This window comes from Maniola hyperantus, chromosome 6 (genome assembly GCF_902806685.2).
Source record: "Maniola hyperantus chromosome 6, iAphHyp1.2, whole genome shotgun sequence".
Taxonomy (NCBI): Eukaryota; Metazoa; Arthropoda; class Insecta; order Lepidoptera; family Nymphalidae; genus Maniola; species Maniola hyperantus.
The window spans coordinates 13,368,200-13,385,215 of NC_048541.1; positions in this window are offsets into that span (position 1 = coordinate 13,368,200).

Below are 17,016 nucleotides of genomic sequence, written 5' to 3' on the forward strand. Positions count from 1 at the left end.
TTTTCTCGCAACCAACTTATTACTAACAAGACTTACTCATTCCATCTTCGTTAATTTGTTGAATTCAACCGCTGAATTTTAAGGGACTCGTTTGTAAATTGGCTACTTGATAAAAGGATTGTTTCACGTTTTTCTTTCAAAGGAAGTTTCGTTACAAAATTATGGTTTTATGAGAGTGGGCTTTTTGTATTTCTACTAGCTGATACCAGCGACTTCGTCTGCGCGGATTTAGGGTTTTAAGAATCCAGTGGGAACACTTACAGGTTCGACGACTCACAGCCTCCCGAACAAGTCGGATTTCGAAAAGGCTTCATTACTATAATAGTCTACGTAACATAACGGATAAGGATGATTTAAATTATTAACAATAATTGATTTGGACTTTTATTATGTCGATATTTTATTGAAGTCTATGTATAACTTATATTTTAATCCTTACTTATTTTTATGTTTTTAATTTAAGGTAATATTCAAACACAAGTTAGGTACAATAGTAAAATGTATAAGGATCAGACATTGTTTCAATTTATTGTACCTGCATTTTTAACCGACTTCAAAAAAAGGAGGAGGTTCTCAATTCGTCGGAATCTTTCTTTTTATTGAATAAATAAATCATTCATTCATTCATTCACACACACGCTGCGGCAGGTTGTACAGATGATTGAAGAATATAATCGGCCACTTTGCTTAAGCCTTGTTGTACTGATTTGGATTTTGGCCGAATTTTGGTCGTATAATATATATATATATTTTTTATTTATTTATTAGGAACACACACAATACATTAATTTAACACAAACTACGACACTTATAAACAAACACAGGTATAGATAGGTACTTATACGAGTACTTACCTAGCCTAGTTCAACGAATTTGCCAGCTAAAGTGGCAGTAGGTAGACCATGTCTGTCGCAGAATCGATGCCCACTGGGGCAAACGTGTTCTGGAGTGGAAACTGCGTACCAACAATCGTACTCTGGGACGACCTCCAACCGACTGACAATCTTAAGAAGTTAGTGGAAAGTGAATGGATGAGGAAGGCGGAGGACCGTGTGTGGTGGCACACTCTTGGGAAGGCCTATAGTCTAGCTGTGGACGCAAACAGGCTGATCGATTGTTTGATACGAGTACCTTTGTTATTTAGCGATCGCGCCCGCTACCACATCCGCGAGTTGACGTAACCACGCACTTAATTGGAATTAACAAGTTATTCATGAAGTAATTCAATAGCACTTGGAGATAGGCAGTCAAATTAATTAATTGACCCGAGTCACAGAGGCCGACAGTAGTTGTCTGCAATCAAACTCGAGGGCGATTTACATAATTCCCGCATCAAACTCTCGTCTGAACTAACCTGAACCCAAGTTATTCTTAGTCAACTCGAGACTCGCGCGGCTTCTGATTACAGAAGCCATTTTGAAACGCGGAGATCGTAATGAAATTGCGAGGGAATAAGAATACCTCGTTTCTATGGAAACATACCTACCTATTTGTAAGAAAAACGCTGTGAGTTATTGGTCACTTATTAGAAGTGAAGCTGTACTCCTTCTTGATCACTCACATAAGACACAATGCGTGTTGTAAAGCTTAACCCAATCAAAAGATACCCGTTTTGGCTTTAGCTGACAACACGCATTGGGCACGCAAGAGGGTTGTCGGTGATACCTAGAATTTATAGGTGAACGCGTCCCATCTTAGGCCACATCATCACTTCCCATCAGGTGTGATTGTGGTCAAGCGTACACCTATAATAAAAAAAAAGGTGTCTGTTTACTGAACAGTGTCCTGTTATCGTGCCTACAATAACTGTCCTAAGTAACTGTCGTAGACATTATCAGGTAAAAATATTAGTTTTAATTTATTAAGCTTTTACCAAACAGGTATTAAAAGTAAGAAAAAAGTTGTCGATAAACATTTTAACCGCTCGGTACGCTATTAAAAAGAAACTAAAGAATGTTGTTCAGAAGTTGATGATAGCATACTCAGTATCAAGTGACCAAGTTGATACTTAATTACTGAAGTTGAGACGATAGCAGTTAACAAAGTATTGAAAAATGAACGGTTCTTCGATCTTTGCTTAAGAACAAAGTAATTTCAACTCCGCCAGCGTTTGCCGTTGGGGGGAGATTAAAAATAAAAGATGCCGGCGAAGCCTTAAACTATAGTTAAGATAAGCCAACTTAAAGTTGCCGAGGTGAGGTTTTAAGAAAGTTAAAGTTACATCCTTTTTAGGGTTCCGTACCTCAAAAGGAAAAACGGAACCCTTGTATAGGATCACTTTGTTGTCTCTCTGTCTATCGAGAAACCTATGGGGTACGTTCTACCTGTTGACCTAGAATCATGGGTTAGTAGGTAGGTCTCATAGCACACGTGAGGGGAAAAATCCCCAAAAACCGTAAATTTGTGGTTACATCACAAAAAAATTAAAATGTGTTCATGAACAAATAATAAGCATTTTCAACTTTCAAATTAGTCAATGAAAGGGCTTTGCATGTATATTCTAAATCAGATTTTTATTTATTTTTTATAAATTATAGTTTTTGATTTATTATTCAAAATATCTAAAAATACGACTGCAGTACAGAACCCTCGGTGAGCGAGACTGGCTCGCACTTGGCCGGTTTTTAAAAAATAACGTAAGTTGCCACCAACTCTAGGTATAAACATCGGGCTCCGACTTTTTATGGAGTTTTAATTTGTTTTGCAATTTGACTGGTTCTTTGTGTAGTTTACGTGCGGTTTTATGATCACGTCATATTGTGGACATTTTATGGACTTAATTTTTGAAGAGAATAGGCACCGATTCCGTTGTCTTTCTCTGAACTAAATTTAGAGTATCTGCATCCTTTTCTTTTTAACAATGCTAAAAAGGGACAGAACATTAACTTTATATTTAAAGACTAAATTTTAGTGCACGCTACAAATTTAAACAGTAGGCTCGCGACTGTGCGCTAAAATCACGGGTTTTACCATCTGAAAATAAAATTTAAAACTGTCAAACTGCGTCTGTCCTTTTCATATTAAATTAGTAAGAAGAGTATGCGAATACTCTAAAATCAGGTTGTGCTCAGAATCAGTACCACTGTGTTAAATTTTAAAGACCTTTTTACAACGGCCTTTACTTATATACTGCGGCAGAGTAAACAATACGCGACCGAAAGTAATGTAGGTACATCGACCTTTAGAAGGAAATAGCAAATTTGTAGAGCACTGTCTCTGTCGTTGAGACCGACAAAACGTCATATAGGTATGAGTGACAGAGACAATCCTCTACAAAGCCGAAATGTCATTCTAAAGACTGTTGTACATTACTTTTGGCCCCGTACTGTACTACAGGCAAGAGTGAATTAGATAGAGTGTGTGAGCTCTCGGTTTGATCCTGAATCTGATCTGTCACATATATATCGATAAAGTTAATACCAACACACAGACTTGCCAATTCAAAAACGATATAAAAATCCTACGTTAGTGAAAAATCAATTATGTTTGACAATATTATGTATTAGTTAAAATACATTTTAGCTGTCCCATTTTACTAAGAATCATAGCTATGAAAATATATTACTTAGTAGCAATAAAACATCGTAACACAAAAGAAAAATACAACAAATTACGACACATCTTTGCCAAAAAACAACTATGAGAGACAAAAGTACGAGTCATAGGGTGGGTTTACAGAGGAGCGGAAACAAGAGAGCGGCGCTGCGTGGCCAAATGGGGTATATTATTTTAACTGTACCCGTTGTACAAGATTTTACGTCTCACCAAACCAAACCAAATTTGAGAGTCGAAATACTTCCCCGTTACAGTAAACTGGATCTTAAATGCTTTGTTTTAAAGCTCAAGTTTGTCTACACTTCTACAGCCAGCGCTCCAAGCGGAAACATTGCGAAATTAAAATCAGTAGCATTGAATATTTGACTTCAATTCAAGGCTGTTTAGGTCCATTTTACTGTAACGCGGAAGTATTTCGACTCTCGAATTTGGTTTCGTTTGGTGAGACGTAAAATCTTGTACTACGGGTACTGAAGAGGAATGTACTGAGGCTAAACGATCAAGGTCCGTAGGAAACGTAGTTGTATTAGGTACATCACTACTTTAATTTCATAAATGCAAAAATGCGTTTGTTTGTTGGTTTGTTTTTCAACCTCGCTGCAACGGTGAATGGATGTGATTTTAGACATGGACATAGTTATAGACTGGGATAATATTGTTATAGGCCACTTTTTATCCCGAAACATTAAAAAGTTCCCACGGGATTTTTATTTGCGTAATGTGTGTTACAAAAGATGATAATTATTATAAAAGTTCAACACATTAGCCGTAGCGGCGTACAAATATGTGTTAGGTAGAGAAGTATATAATTTTAGAAATGTTTTTTTTACTATAAATGTTTATACGTTTTATAAAATAGCATACATTAACAATTATTACAGTTGGGATAGTATGAGAATTTTTAGAAACCTAAGTCCACGAGAATGGAATCACGGGTATTATTTTCTGCTGAAAAGCAGAGCCCAAGCTCTGCTTTCTTGTTGCTCTTCTCCAAAGAAGAGTTACGAGTTTTCCCAGTTCCAGTGACGAACGAGAAGCTTTCCACAACCAGGGAGTCGTGCCAGCTCGCCAATAGACTGGCTCACCAGTTTGGCGAGAGACAAAAAATGTATATATTGGTATACTTGATTAAAAAAAATTAAAAAAAAATATTGTTCTTCTATGGTGATTGGTAATTTCTCTTCATAATAATAGATTTAAAGTATTTTTCCCGCTAATACTGCTTACTGGTGGAAACACACTTATATTGTGACAAAAACAAGACAAAAGGGAAGTAAGTCACGGGGCGCAGATCACTTTTGTCCGAGACTCTCTAAAATGTGTCAAACTGATCCTTGTTGAAGAAAAAGCTTATAGACTGAAATAATGGTATAGGCTGCTTATTATCAAAAAAAATTCAAGAGTTCCAACGGGATCCCTAAAAATCCAACTTCACGCGAATGAAGTCACGGGTATTAAGCGTGCTGGAGCTTGGATAAGAGCTACAAATGTTCATAATATGAACGAGTAGCTTTCCACAATCAGGAAAGCGTGCATGTTATTGTTCTCCTATGATGATTTGTGAAGCAATTTCTCTTCATAATAATAGATTTAAAGTACTTTTTCCGCTAATACTGCTTCAGTGGAAACACACTTATATTGTGACAAAAACAAGACAAAAGGGAAGCAAGTCACGGCGCACAGATCACCCTTGTCCGAGCCCTTCTCAGCGATCTGGTTGTTAGCGCGCTAACAAGGCCCTCTGAAATGTGTCAACAACGAAACGAATTAGCCGTGAACTGATTCTTGTTAAAGAAAGAATAAAGATTTGTATTTCTACGTTTAATTAATCTATCGATCAAGCCTCGACAGCTCAACGGTTAAAGGAGCGGACTGAAAACCGAAAGGTCGCCGGTTCAAATTTCACTCGTTGCACTATTGTCGTACCTACTCCTCACACAAGCTTTACGATTAATTGGAGGGGAAAGGGGAATATTAGTCAGCTATTAATTTGCGTAATATTCTTTAAAAAAAACCGGCCAAGTGATGCGATTCAGACTCGCGCCTGTCTGTCTGTCAAGAAACCTAAAGGGTACGTCTTCCCGGTCACCTAGAATCATGAAATTTGGCAGGTAGGTAAGTCTTATAGCAGGCATTAGGGGAAAAATCTGAAAACCGTGAAGTTGTGGTTATATCACACAAAAAAAAATTAAATTGTGGTTATGAACTAATAATAATTAGTATTTTCAATATTTGTAGTAAGATAACTATATCAAGTGGGGTATCATATGAAAGGTCTTCTCCTGTGCATTCTAAAACAGATTTATTTTTATTTATATGTATTATAGTTTTTGAATTATCGTGCAAAATGTCGAAAAAATACGATTGTAGTACGAAACCCTCATTGCGCGAGCCTGATTCGCACTTGGCCGGTTTTTTTTACTTTAACAACCTGTGAAACCCTAGCTTTATGTATTTTGTGCTATCGCATTCGTAATGGAAGTGTAGTTAGCTTTTGGTTTGACATGCAATGCTATAAATTATGCTATTATTGCTACAGTTTTGCTTGAAGTAGGCTAAATACAATTAATTAACTCACCCAAAAAATACGGTTCATAAAAATAAAATTAATTAAGGCTACCCATTGTACTGCTAATACTTCTACTTGTTTTCTTTATTGTAGTGTAATTAAAGTACCTAAGTATTATTTACATTTCCTTTAATTTCCTTAAATTTCTTCTAAAAAGTGCAAGTCCGCCCACATATGGAGTACTGCTCTCACCTTTGGGCCGGAGCACCACAGTATCAACTCCTTCTATTTGATCGGATCCAAAGGCGGGCTATCCGACTTGTGTACGAGCCCAAACTAACCGGCTCGTTGGAAAGCCTGGAGCACCGCAGAGACGTAAGCTCTCTATGCGTGTTCTATCGCCTTAATGGGGAGTGCTCTGACGAGCTTTTTGACCTCATTCCACCCTCCTTTTTCTACTACCGTACCGCGCGCCACCGTAAGCAATTTCAACCTCACCACGTGGGTGTCTGGTGCACTTCGACCGTCCGTTGTGCAAGATTCTTCTTTCCACGCATATGCAAACTGTGGAATCAACTCCCATATCAGCGCTAGATTAAAACATGGGGTAATTCAAGGGGCGGCGGACCAACAAATTCCTAAAAGGCCGTCAACGCATCGGCAATTCCTCTGGTGCTGCAAATGTTCATGGATGGCGGTGATTACTTAACATCAGGTGACCCGCCTGCTCGTTTGCTCGCTAACTCTATTAAAACAAAAAAAACAAAAAGCTTCACATTAAATTTCAAAGAAGCTCGGTAGTGTATTTACTAAACTGAAATTCAAAGTAACACATATCCACGGCATACGTGTCTTACGTTTCTTTTAATGAGGTGCTTATGTTCTGCATACTACAGTGAAGTCGGACTTATGATGAGTAGGTGCCCTTAGGCTGCTTTTCTACCAGAGACGTTTTTTAAATTCTGATACAAATTAAGCGTTGACTGCCATCTCACCTGGTGGTAAGTGATGATGCAATCTAAGATGGAAGCGGGCTAACTTGGAGAGGCAATGAGAGTTACATTAAACCCATACCCTTGATTGCTTTCTACATGACATTGTACCGGAATTCTAAATCGCTTGACAGAACGGCTTTGTTGGTAAGACCAGATCAGAGACAGTTTAGAAAATATAAATTTCCAAATATATTATAAATCCGAAAGTGTGTTTGTTTGTTGATTTGTATTAAGTACCTACTATCTTGTTCTTTATTCTTTTGTGACTAAGTATTTAATTTGGCTAATTTTATCAAAACAATGTACACGTTGTTAGGTATATTATCATAACATATTGCATGCTAATAGGCAGAATTTGGCTGTACCTTTTTGTTTTTGTAACATCTCCACTGTTTACCCAGATTCGCAATAAAGAAATTTGTATTTATTTTTATTTTTATTTATTGGCTTGATATCTCGGTTATTCTCAAAATCTCACTAACATCAGCTGATACTTGTTTATCTATAAATCTTAACTGATAAAATCTTAACTATAAAAACCGAAGAGTCAATATCTCGTTCTTTATATGAATGATCTGAGAATCCAACGTATTATCAGAAAACTCCTACCATTATGTTATTACTGTAAAGGAGGGACGCCCCTAAGCAATGAAGAATACACAGAAAATACAGAATGAAGAAGTTTCACTTCAAAAAGATACAGACATTGTTTTCAAGTAACCTACTTTTTATGTAATAGAAAATTTCAGTAAGCACACACCATCCGAACGAAATTAAAATCTTCATAAAGTTGCAATTGCCAAAGTGATATCTCCCAAAAAAGGGAAGTTTTGGTAAACAGAGCGTCCTAACTTTAAATTGGTTTTCGCGGCTCAAAAGAATATTCTTTCTTCATTTGACACCAATGAAGTACTTATTATGCAAAATTATTATGCATAAGATAGATTTATTAGCTTTTCAGAACTCTGTCTTTCGGTTTTAATAAATTCAAAAGTGCTTTTAAGATCAACTTTTTCATAAGACAGTAGACACATCTATCAATAATGTTTCAAATTAAAACTGTTAGATCACCTAAATGTATTATAAAACTTTTACTGTTTAAGAAATCGTAGGTAATTGGGATCTTAATTTGGGACGAAAATTAGCCTTTGTCCGTCTCCGGGATGCAAGCTAACTCTGTGTCCTCCTGTATTCTGAGTCTGTGTCATGGGTCCTGAAAAGATAGCAGATAGATACATAGATAACAAGACAGACACACTTTTGCATTTATAATATGTAAATTATAATAGAAGTGATTTATGCTTAGGCTTTTAAACTAATTAAAAGTCATAAGTTCTTAGTATGAGAACAACTTCAGTTTTATATAGATACCCACAATTAACAGCTTCTAACTTAAGAATTTGATCTGCAAATCTTGGAGAGAGGTTGAATTTACTCAGAATTATATTGCTCTTACAGATTTTACCTCGATGTTAAGTAGGTATCTCGTTAAAAGTTAGTGCAACTTAAACAATTATAGGTATCCTTAGAGTGGATTTACTTAATGGAATTGGTATTCTTTCTTTTCATTTTATTTATTTTATTGAAATGGCACACAAAACAATAAATTAGTATTAGCCCATCACTACCCATATAATAAATGCGAAAGTGTGTTTGTTTGTTGGTGTGTTGGTTTTTTCTTCAATGACGGCACAACGGAGCAATGGATCGACGAGATTTTTTTGCATGAGTATGTATAGTTTATATTTATATTATTTGATCGTGAGATAGGCTACTTTTTATCCCGGTAAATCAAAGAGTTCCCACGGGATTTTTAAAGACCTAAATCCACCCAGACAAATTCTCGAGGTAGCCTAAATATAAGAACAGGAAGGATCTAAGTACCTAGTAACCTCTAGTTATTAATTAATCAACCGCTATTTAACTAACACATGTTTTATAACAGTTATTACCTAAGTCAAAGTCAAATGATTTATTCAAAATAGGTAATAAATTACTCTTATTGATTGTCTGGTATAGTGTTAGATTTGTAAGATAATATAGTGGTGATAATTATAACGCAAACTTAAAACTAAAGCTACGAGGGTTCCAAACGCGCCCAGGTCTGAGAAGAGCCCACAACAAACTCAGCCGGGTATTCTTTTTATTATCACCACTTTACAAATTTATTGAAACTTATTAGAACTATCACAAAGTCGTTAAGCAACTCATTCCCAAGCTTGCTTATCATTTAAATAATCCTTTACATTGTAATAGGATTTTTCAATTAGTTTACGTTTTATGAAAACTTTGAACTTGTTGAGAGACATCTCCAATATGTCTTCTGGAGGCTTATTATAGAAACGTATGGAATTACGAGCAAATGAATTGCTAACTTTACTGAGCCTAGAGGCGGGAATTACAAGTTTATTTTTATTTCTAGTATTTATATTATGACAGTCACTTTTTTTTTTTAAATTTATTTATGTTTTTATGTACGTACAGTAAATTTTCAAAAATATTATTACCTATTATTACCTATTATATACCCAGTATTATATAGTGATAATAATTGCGACCGCCGCATTAAAGACGTGTTCTCCAAAGCGCAGAAAAAGCGAATACACCCAATTTGAACCTCCGAGTTTAGTCATCCATCCAGTCAATGACTTGACCGCTGACGTTGACCACCGCAATCGATTTATATGCGTTGTCATACCTTAGGCCCCACGTCACTCGTTGGTATAGAATAGCCGTATTACAATATTGTTGCAGGCCGCGTAACATGTAAAATACGTTTTATGTTTAATTATGAAATTCCCACAACGTCAAATTCAGGTGTGTTCATTACGTTGGTACGGGTATCGTTTTGTTAGCACAAATTGTGTTGTGGTACAAGTTATAAGCGGGAAACAGTTTTAATTAGTTAGTTAAACAATAATATAAGCCTCAATAGCTCAACTGGTAAAGGAGTGGACTGAAAACCGAAAGGTCGTTGGTTCAAACCCCGCCCGTTGCACTATTGTCGTACCTACTCCTAGCACAAGCTTCACGCTTAGTTGGAGAGGAAAAAGGGGAATATTAGTCATTTAACATGGCTAATGTTTTTAATTTAAAAAAAAAAATTGGCGAGTCACTAAAGTAGGTACACTTACTTGCTACTACAATCCATACTAATATTATAAATGTGAAAGTGTGTGTGTCTGTCTGTCTGTTTATCTGCTAGCCTTTCATGGCCCATCCATTCAACCGATTTTGACAAAATTTGGTACAGTGATAGCTTGCATCCCGGGTCAAAATCAAAGGGTTTCCACGGGATTTCTAAAAACCTAAATCCACACGGACGAAGTCGCGGGCATCGTCTAGTTAAATATATTTTTGCATTGGCTGATTGATATACCTACTCGGATTTAGCAAATAGTATTTATGTTTTTATATTATCATGCCTTAATATTAGGTGTAACTAAAACACCACCGGACGGGCACATGAAAGGTTCCGTACCATCGTACAAAATTATGTACTTACTTACTTTTTATTTATTTATGTAACATCTATTTCGATACACACTGTAAAAATTCCAACTCGCTACCTATTACGGTTCATGAGATACAACCCGCTGACAGACAGAATTGAATATCTAATTGAAATGTCTAAAACAAAATTTGTGTTTTTACTTTCCTCGTTCTCTTACAAATTGGAACACACTTCTTGACTCATTTGAGTCTCTGTGTTCCATTCGTTTGCAGAGTTTAGTGCCCACTATAATGAGAAATAATACTGACAAACATTTTTTATCTAATTATAATATGGAAAAGGACTGATTGACTGACGTAATCGATATTGAAAATCCATTAAAATTGACTGAAAAGTTTAAATCAAAAAACAGACAAATGTGTATTTCGGCGTTATTTCGACATTTACCTACTTAATTCTTTTTAGAAAAAAAAAACATGGGGCACATAACATTTTTATCACACACATCTAATTACATCATAACAACTTTTCACATTATAAAAGCCTTCTTTTTCCGCTGTCATTAATTAAATGCCTCATTATTCATCGCTTGACAAAAATGCAAATAATTTACATTCTCGGCACATTTTCAGACCTAACCCAAAGTAATTATGTAAATTAGAAACCTTTACCTGAATACATTGAAAAATGCTTGTTGCTTACTATTTAATACCCGTTAATTTTAATAAATTAATTTAATATTTGGAGCGATTTATAACAACCTGTTTTTAACCGACTTCAAAAAAAGGAGGAGGTTCTCAATTCGTCGGAATCTTTTTTTTTTTTTTTTATTTTTATTTTTTATGTATGTTCCCCGATTACTCGAAAACGCCTGGACCGATTTTGAAAATTCTTTTTTTGTTTGAAAGGGTATACTTCAAAGTTGGTCCCATTTCAATTTGGTGAAGATCTGATGAACATCTTCGAAGATAGATACTGGAACTCCTCAACGGATAAGAGTAAATTGCTCGCGATCAGTGTAATAGCTTAGTAAACAGTAGATTTTTAACCAGTCATAGCATAATTCCATGGGGCCACTAAAAATTGTGAAATAAAAAATTTTTACAAAAAAAATAAAAACCGACTTCGTTACACAAACACTAAAAATTGAAAAATAATTTAATTTATTACCGATTATATTATGTATACAAGAGTTAATATAGTTCCATAATAATATTTTTTGGGGTCGGTGCCAATGAGGTGCCATTGTGGAGTCCCATAAAAATATGAAGTCTAGACGATTCGCGCAGCTAAAGCTAATTGGCACCGGCACCAAAAAGTATTATTATGGAACTATATTAACTCTTGTATACATAATATAATCGGTAATAAATTAAATTATTTTTCAATTTTTAGTGTTTGTGTAACGAAGTCGGTTTTTATTTTTTTTGTAAAAATTTTTTTAAGGTATTTAATGCACGACAAAACTTGAACATAATCCGACTTGGCTTAGGCAAGGGAATTAATCGACAGGGTAACTTATATTATTATGTATACAATTTTGAGTATCAAAAATGGACCGACGATACAAGCGAATTTTAGCAAGCTGAATCAAATTCTTTTTTAAAGGTCAAATAACGCTTTATTATATAAAAATCTTCATTATACAGCCCATAAAACATAATACTTATTGTAAAGGGAACCGACGTCTCTACGATACTTAAAGGACTCTAGGGTTCTGCGTTTTAATAGGTTTATGGTATAGGTATATTAGTATTAGTATTTAGTATATAGGTATATAGTTATGGTATAGGTATATTTCTATCCATTGAGAACACGATGACTCCAAATTCAGTCACCATTTGTGATGACTGCAAAACAATACGGTCTAAACTTTGTGTTAGCATATGTGAATATTAATTCTGCCAGTTGAATTGATTTACTGTTTGGTCAACTAAACAATCCATAATAAAAATAAAAAAAAACCAAACTAAAAACTAAAAAACTTTCACAATTAATAATGGCACCATATTATAGCCGCCATTTTGAATTTTCAAAAATTTTACAGCCAGTGTCACTCGGGATGATGTAAGGATTCTAACAATTCACATACACGAACCCTGAAAAAAATACACTTCTTATATTAGGCCAGAGATAATATATTAATAATATATTTTAGCAGTCCTATAAAAATAGGTCCCTCATTTTCATATTTTTTGGGTAGCTTTTACATAATTCACCTCTAATTAAGGGCAATTTTAATCAAAACAAGTAGCTAAACTGGATTTAATTTTGCAAGCGTTCGCCCCCGTCCTTGGAGATCCAATGTCGGACAAACTGACGTGTAGATTATGATTTATAGTTGTACAAGTTAGTTACTTTGGGTATTGTAGTGTAAAATTAATTAGAGGGCTCGTTTTTGGGCAATGAGGTCAAAGAAAGTTCAGTTGATTTCACGTTCAGTTAATTTTAGTCCTTTGATAAAAGTAGCAAGTTTTGGAAACCTCCCTGAGCGGAAAATCCTGGGAATTATATATTTACTATACTCACTTAATATTTTAGTACCTACTTTTTTCATAATTCAGCTCTACATATTATAATAATTAAAAATATGTACTAAACTATAAATATCCGACGGCCGGACTTATGTATAAGTCGGAGTATGCCCGACTGGTTTCAAACCCGTTGTTCGTTTCAATCGTGACAATGGATGGTCGATGGCCACTTTTTCACACTAAGACAACGGCATCATCCTTGGACAGGACACCTTTAGTGGTCATAGAAAGAGTAACAAACATAGATAGACACACGCGTACAGTACGCGGCAGAAAATAATGTACATCAACCTTTAGAATAAAATTTTGGCTTTGTAGAGCGTTGTTTCGTCGTTCTCAACTACAAAGACAATGCTCTACCAAACCGCTATTTCTTTATTAATATCAATGTAATTATTTTCTGCTGCGTACTTTACAAACTTTTGCCTTTTTAATATTAGTTGATGGATAACATCATTCACGATTATATATTGATATAAACGATAGTTTAAACGCTAAAATAGGTAATCTAAATATTTATTATTTTAATAGAAAAACTAAAATGTACTATGTATATTTATTTTATTACGTGATAGAATTAAGTGACTCCGTGCCTCGAAAAGGAAACTGATGGTGCATGAAATAGAAACTACCGGAACGTAACATGGGTTCGATATGATTTATTTCTCTTCTGTACAATATGTATGCACCGAAATGAAACACGATACAATGTTTTTATTATTAACTAGCTGCCCCGACGAACTTCGTACCGCCTAACAGTCGATTCTTTTTCAGGCAATTTGTTAAGTTTTTCTTTTCGTGAGAACCATCCTCGTACTTCAAGGAATAATATTATAAAAAAAAGAATTAGTGAAATCGGTTCAGCTGTTCTCGAGATTTGCGATCAGTAACACATTCAGTGATTTATTTTTATATATAGAGAAAAATATGTTTTTGCTTTTTTTATTAGTAGATAATATATCCCACAAGCATTCTTGCGTATAGCGTAAAGCTAGGGCTAAATACACAATAACTTTTTTGCTAGCAATTATTATAGTAATATGATCATTTCTAGACTCTAGTAGTATGATATTTTCACTAGATCTGCCCCTAGCCTTTGCAACACTTTAGGCTCAATTGAGTATTTGACTCAAATATTTTTATTACTTTATTATAAACTAGGATAAAAATAATGTCATAGTAAGTACATAAAAATAATGTCAAATGCCATAGTAGCTTCGTGCGGTTTTATACAAAGTTTCGTTTTGCGAGAAAGGGATAGAAGACCCTCCCACTATAAAACTAAAATGCCTGTAACTTTCTAAATCTTTGTTGAATTTTAATATTTTCTTCAGCGTACGTCATTATTTTTATCCTAGTTTATATTAAAGTAATAATATTTATCAAATTCAAAAGTAGGAAAATACCCAATTTACATTGAAAGTTAATGGAATGGAAGCGAAATACAAATCTAGAGTCGTGCCTGAAACTAAAAACAAGTTATAAGCCAGATTTAACCAAACTTTCAAAAGGCATGCAAAGCAAATGGTCCCATTGATGTAATCAAATAATCATGTTACTAATAATATGCCCGGTCACTAATAAATTATGACACTACTATAACGAGGCATATGAAAATACACAACCGAAAGAGCAGAATTTCCGGATGTAAAATTATAATGATATATGGCGGACTTAATTTATTCATGGTTTCACTGCAGGACTACATTTCTCTGAAATCTGAATAGAACTCCACTCGTTAGTGTTAGTCTGTAACGTTATCTGAGCGTAGGACTAACGCAGACCATAGATTTTTATTTGGAACCGTGTTTTAGTAACAATAGGAATTTAGAATCAATTTTAGGCCCTTTCTGATTAGTCGACGCGGCAGCGTTGCGACATCAGCACGCTCGGTCATATACCAAGTGTGCTGATGTCCAGGTACCGAAAGCTTACCGAACGCCTATATTTCTATGAAGCGTTTAAGTTTAAGTTTAATATTCTTTATTGTACACCAAGAAATAAAAATAAAAAGACACAAAAAGAAATATGTAAAAGAAGAACATACAATCAGCGGCCTTATCGCTGTGAAGCGATCTCTACCAGGCAACTAGGTTGAAAAGGATTTAAGGGCTAGTGAAAACTGGGTTTAAGGTGTACGTAAGTTGTTAGGGAACATAAAGATAATAATTATAATATAAGTAATATGTATATTAATAGGCACAGAAATGCCTTAATAATAATATATAGATAAAGATATACACAGGTACATATATAATACATAATATATATACATATATTAATATATAATATAGTGATAGATGAATAATAAATATACAACAATAATATTATGAGTAATATTGATGTTTTAATTGTAGGATAATATATTTAATAATGTGTAATTACATAGAAGGGTTCTGACAGTTTAGATAGTGTTTATATACACGAGTCTTGAAAACGTTAAGAGACGGAGCTTGTCGTACCTGATGAGGAAGGGCGTTCCATAGCCTGATTGCTGTAACAGTAAAGGAATCTGAATATAGCGCCGAGTTGTGTTTCGGGTAAGCAAGAATATCTATAAGCGTTCCTGATTGGATGCGCTCAGCGCAGCAGCGTTGCGACATCAGCACGCTTGATATACGCGGTGCCGTAAGCTTACCGAGCGCGTATATTTCTATGAAGCGTTCCTGATTGGTGCGGTAAGCACAGCAGCAGCGCGGTACAGATTTGCGCGTCTCTGCCTAGATATTGGTCCATGTTACTCCATGTCCCTCAATACGTTATGGTGCTATGGAGGAACATTGCTGTTTTCAGGTAGGTATTGCAGTAAATAGCTTTATGTTGTCATGATGTTATAATTGAATAAATTGCCTAGAATCATTGAATTAATTACTTCGTAAGGACAGGGCCATTGAACAAGCAAAATAGTATCGATTCATTGGTCCAAAATAGTTTATTTAGCACTTTGTTCGCTTGGGCATATCTTGTCATTTATGTCGATGCCTAGAATTGAGTAATTTCAATTGCCCGTGTAAGCGCACCATTAGGTTACTGACATTTTGACATTTGGCAATGTAGTACGCGACAGGTCGAGATGGCAATCGGGGAGAGAACGCCCCTCATACCCGCACAGCTCCCGCGCTAAACCCGTGTGGGCGAGCGCGAGTGACGTGCGTCTGTGCGAGGCGTCCCCCCGCCTCATACCCCGATTGCCATCTCAACCTGTCGCGGACTATACGAGTTTTGCTCTTCTAGTTATAATATTATATCTCTCTGGTCACTCATGTAAAATTGCAGAAAACTAGTAGGTAAGTCCATACAACTATTCCAAGCTGAACATAATTCTCAACGCTGAAAAGCTTATTGAATATTCTACTTTAGTTTAAGCTTCATATCTAAAGTTGGCGCATATCGGATTAAATCCTACTAAAGCGTATTCCGCATAACATGAGCGATTACCTTTAGATTTCTTTGAACTTATTCAGAGACCCTGCAATTTACTATACGTAAAACTTTGAATGGGTAAAGCTTCATGATATAAGTAACATAAAAGGTTCTACTTAAACTCTGCTTTTTGACCAGATGCTGTTTCAGTTTATTTTCTCCCACTTTCTCACAAATTGCTTGACTTTTAGGGTTCCGTACCTCAAAAGGAAAAACGGAACCCTTATAGGATCACTTTGTTGTCTGTCTGTCTGTCCGTCTGTCAAGAAACCTACAGGGTACTTCCCGTTAACCTAGAATCATGATTTGGCAGGTAGGTATAGATCTTACAGCTGACATTCGGGGAAAAATCTGAAAACCGTGAATTTGTGATTACATCACACAAAAAAAATTAAATTGTGGTCACGAACTAATAATTAGCATTCTCAACTTTCGAAGTGAGATAACTATATCAAGTGGGGTATCATATGAAAGGTCTTCACCTGTGCATTCTAAAACAGATTTTTATTTATTTTTACGTATCATAGTTTTTGAATTATCGTGCAA